Below are 4,646 nucleotides of genomic sequence, written 5' to 3'. Positions count from 1 at the left end.
GCTGCGGGGGGGGGGGGGTTAGGTTTAGGCTGTAGTGGGGGAGGATTAGGTTTAGGCTGCAGGGGGGGGATGGTTAGGTTTAGGCTGCGGGGAGGTAGGGTTAAGTTTAGGCTGCGTGGGGGTTAGGTTTAGGCTGCGGGGGGGTTAGGTTTAGGCTGCGGGGGGGGTTAGGTTTAGGCTGGGGGGGGTTAGGTTTAGGCTGCAGGGGGAGGGTTAGGTTTAGGCTGCGGGGAGGGAGGATTAGGTTTAGGCTGCGGGAGGAGGGTTAGGTTTAGGCTGCGGGGGGGGGGGTTAGGTTTAGGCTGTAGTGGGGGAGGATTAGGTTTAGGCTGCGGGAGGAGGGTTAGGTTTAGGCTGCGGGGAGGTAGGGTTAAGTTTAGGCTGCGTGGGGAGGGTTATGTCTAGGCTGCGGGGGGGTTAGGTTTAGGCTGCAGGGGGAGGGTTAGGTTTAGGCTGCGGGGGGGGTTAGGTTTAGGCTGGGGGGGTTAGGTTTAGGCTGCAGGGGGAGGGTTAGGTTTAGGCTGCGGGGAGGGAGGATTAGGTTTAGGCTGCGGGGAGGGTTATGTCTAGGCTGTGGGGGGGTTAGGTTTAGGCTGCAGGGGGAGGGTTAGGTTTAGGCTGCAGGGGGAGGGTTAGGTTTAGGCTGCGGGGGGAGGGTTAGGTTTAGGCTGCGGGGGGGGTTAGGTTTACGCTGCGGGGAGGGAGGATTAGGTTTAGGCTGCGGGGAGGTAGGGTTAGGTTTAGGCTGCGGGGGGAGGGTTAGGTTTAGGCTGCGGGGGGGGGTTATGTCTAGGCTGGGGGGGGTTAGGTTTAGGCTGTGGTGGGGGAGGGAGGGTTAGGTTTAGGCTGCGGGGGGGTTAGGTTTAGGCTGCGGGGGGGGTTAGGTTTAGGCTGGGGGGGGTTAGGTTTAGGCTGCAGGGGGAGGGTTAGGTTTAGGCTGCGGGGAGGGAGGATTAGGTTTAGGCTGCGGGAGGAGGGTTAGGTTTAGGCTGCGGGGAGGTAGGGTTAAGTTTAGGCTGCGTGGGGAGGGTTATGTCTAGGCTGCGGGGGGGTTAGGTTTAGGCTGCAGGGGGAGGGTTAGGTTTAGGCTGCGGGGGGGGGTTAGGTTTAGGCTGGGGGGGGTTAGGTTTAGGCTGCAGGGGGGGGGTTAGGTTTAGGCTGCAGGGGGAGGGTTAGGTTTAGGCTGCGGGGGGGGGTTAGGTTTAGGCTGGGGGGGGTTAGGTTTAGGCTGCAGGGGGAGGGTTAGGTTTAGGCTGCGGGGAGGGAGGATTAGGTTTACGCTGCGGGGAGGGAGGATTAGGTTTAGGCTGCGGGGAGGTAGGGTTAGGTTTAGGCTGCGGGGGGAGGGTTAGGTTTAGGCTGCGGGGGGGGTTAGGTTTACGCTGCGGGGAGGGAGGATTAGGTTTAGGCTGCGGGGAGGTAGGGTTAAGTTTAGGCTGCGCGGGGAGGGTTATGTCTAGGCTGGGGGGGGTTAGGTTTAGGCTGTGGTGGGGGAGGGAGGGTTAGGTTTAGGCTGCGGGGGAGGGGGTTAGGTTTAGACTGCAGGAAGGGAGGGTTAGGTTTAGGGGTAGGGTACTGCGGGGGGGTTAGGTTTAGGCTTTGGTGGGGGAGGGTTAGGTTTAGGCTGCGGGCAGGGAGGATTAGGTTTAGGCTGCAGTGGGGGGGTGGTTAGGTTTAGGCTGCGAGGAGGTAGGGTTAAGTTTAGGCTGCGCGGGGAGGGTTATGTCTAGGCTGCGGGGGGGTTAGGTTTAGGCTGTGGTGGGGGAGGGTTAGGTTTAGGCTGCGGGGGGAGGGGGTTAGGTTTAGGCTGCGGGGGGGAAGGTTAGGGTTAGGCTGCGGGGGGAGGAGGGTTAGGTTTAGACTGCAGGAAGGGAGGGTTAGGTTTAGGGGTAGGGGTAGGGTACTTGCGGGCAGGATAGGGTATCCTAACCCTGTTGGGATGCTGGCATCGGGATTCTGACCGACGGGATTCTGTACCCAACCCCATTTTTACATGTTAATTCTATTCTTTATCACATGTGGAAATACATGTACAATGTCTTAGTAATTGCTTCTCTCCTTAAGCTTGTCAATGAATCTGATCCATAGATCCTGAGAAAGTCTCAGCTGTTTTTAAATTGAACGGAGCTCGTAGGTCTCAAGACAGCATATATGTTCCCTGACTTCACAAATGGATAGTGGCTTTTGTCTTGATTAGGCCTGTTGATGCGCGGGACAGTGGCCTGGGCTCATGCACCACTTACGTAGGGAGGGGGGAATCTGACAGAGATTCTGTGGGGAAAGGACAGCGTGTGATGAGGGAGCTTTTTGTGAGATGTTCCGTGCTGGGAATTCTGCACCAGCTCTGAGCTGACGGGGATCCGGTTTCATCCTATACAGTTCATGGGCCTACCACAACCACCGTGATCGATAAGTGCATTCTAGGTGCATTTTGTAAACGTTCCAATGTCCCCTCACGATTAATTTAGCCAAACTGTATTTTGACAACTACATGGTTTTGACAACTACAGACTCCTAGGGGCGAACACCTGCAGAGAAGGTAACCCAAAATGTACTCAGAAGTGGGAGGGGTCAAAATGTGCTGCAGCTGCGTTGTAGTGTCTGTTACCCAGATTAAACGCAATACTGGATATTACTTTGAAGGAATCCCGGCATGGCTGGATCATCAAAACCACCGATAGGCAATGTGATACAGTAGTCGTGCCCCCTCTAGTAGTACCCTCTGTATAAATGCCCCCAGTAGTAATGCCCCTGTATTAGTGCCCCTAATAGTAATGCTCCCTCTGTAGTAGTGCCACAGTAGTAATGCCCCGCTTTCAAGTAGTAGAGCCCCCAATAGTAATGCCCCCAGAAGTGAGGCCCCCAATAGTAATGCCCCCCAGTAGTAATGCCCCCAGAAGTAGCGCCCCCCTCCCCCCGAGTAATGCCCCCAGTACAATAGCCGCTTGCACACAAAAAAAAGGAGCTATTACTTACCTTAAGCCCCGCTGCCGTCCACGTCCAGGCCGCTCGGCTGCTCCTCTGCACCATGGGAGAGACGTCATGACGTGACGTCTCTCCCATAGTGCGCTGCGTGAGCTGGAGCTCACGAATGAGCTCTGGCTGCCGCTGCGGAGAGAAAGCCGGGCGCCGCTGGTTACAATCTCAGCGGGCGTCTGGCAAATGGTGCCTCCCTGCGGCGGCGGGGTTAGGTTGGCCGGAGGAGGCAGAACTGGTTCCGTCCCCTCCGGTTCACTTTAACCCCTTCAGGTGTGGGGGCCCAGGAACGATCGCCCCTGTCACACCGCCGTTAATCCGGCCCTGACACCAGTGTTTCCCCAACTCCAGTCCTCAGGGACCCCTAACAGTACATGTTTTCTAGATCTCCTAGCTGGTGCATAGGTGTATTCATTACTGGCTGACACATTTTAGGAGAGCTAATTATTTCAATACTGGGGAGATCTGTAAAACATGCACTGTAAAGGGTCCCTGAGGACTAGAGTTGGGAAATACACATACCACCCACCCCAAATCAACTCTCACACTATCTGCTGCTGTGGAACAACAGGTCCCAGCATGCATTGCCACAGTTTTAGCCTGCTCTGATAGCAAAACTGTGGCAGGGCATGCTGGGATGTGTAGTTCCACATCAGCTGGCGAGCCGCATGTTGAATACCCCTGTCCTAAACCATATTATTGGTTCAGCATCGAGGGAAAGGGAAGGAGTGCAATGGGGTATAAATCAGGGGAATAAGAGCTGCTGCAGGGAATAAGAGCTGGGGCATAAAGCAGCAACAAGTTTTAAAAGCAGGAAGGCCCATGAGGTTGAGGTGATGGCTCAAGGGGCCACCTGTGACCCTTAGGCTGCCCTGTTGCCCATCACGGCCTTCGATTAGTACCGTTCAATCACACAGCGCCACAAGTTGCGCAGCCGCGCAAAGCTTACAGCCTAAATGTCCATCCACCCAGACACGGGTCCATTGTAGGAAGCAGCCAATTGAACCATGCCCCGAGGTGGGGGGACATACAAACTCCACACATACGAGGCCTTGGTTGGTAATTGGATTTATAAACCCCTGCAACCCACATTGCAGATTATTAATGTATGAGCTTTGGGTCCCTCTGTACTTAATGGACAACACTGCTAACTATCATTGTGCTCTATAACCCTATAAACCCCAGGCTAATAATATTATAAAATGCACAATGGGCATGTCTTCCAGTACACACTTCAGCACAGGAACAGAGACCCTGTGACAGCAACAATGAATGTGCCCTGGGCCAGGGCTGCTGCATGCAGTCATCTTGTATAGAGTGAGGTCCCAGGACACAATAATGTCTCAGAAGGACCACAAGAAAATGTCTGCCTCACCCCTATCCTCTGGAATGGCTGTAATAATACTACTCCTGACCTCTGCTTATATATAAGTGACAGGTGAGACGGTGCTGCTGCCCTGGTCTGTGCTCCCCTAAGGTAACACACAGCTGAGAGTCCACCTCATATCAATATCCCTGTCCTGATCCAGTGTGGAGCTACAACAAAATGGCCGACACTACCCCCTGCACTGAAGACAAGTGTTTCTTAGACGTTAAACAAGCTCTTCCCTCTAGCGCTTGTGCAATGTTAGGAGAGGACTGACCAACCAGCGTGAGAGGGCGTGGTCTGA

This window comes from Taudactylus pleione, unplaced genomic scaffold (assembly GCF_031769625.1).
Source record: "Taudactylus pleione unplaced genomic scaffold, aTauple2 ptg000445l, whole genome shotgun sequence".
Classification (NCBI taxonomy): Eukaryota; Metazoa; Chordata; class Amphibia; order Anura; family Myobatrachidae; genus Taudactylus; species Taudactylus pleione.
This window is presented reverse-complemented; position numbering follows the sequence as displayed.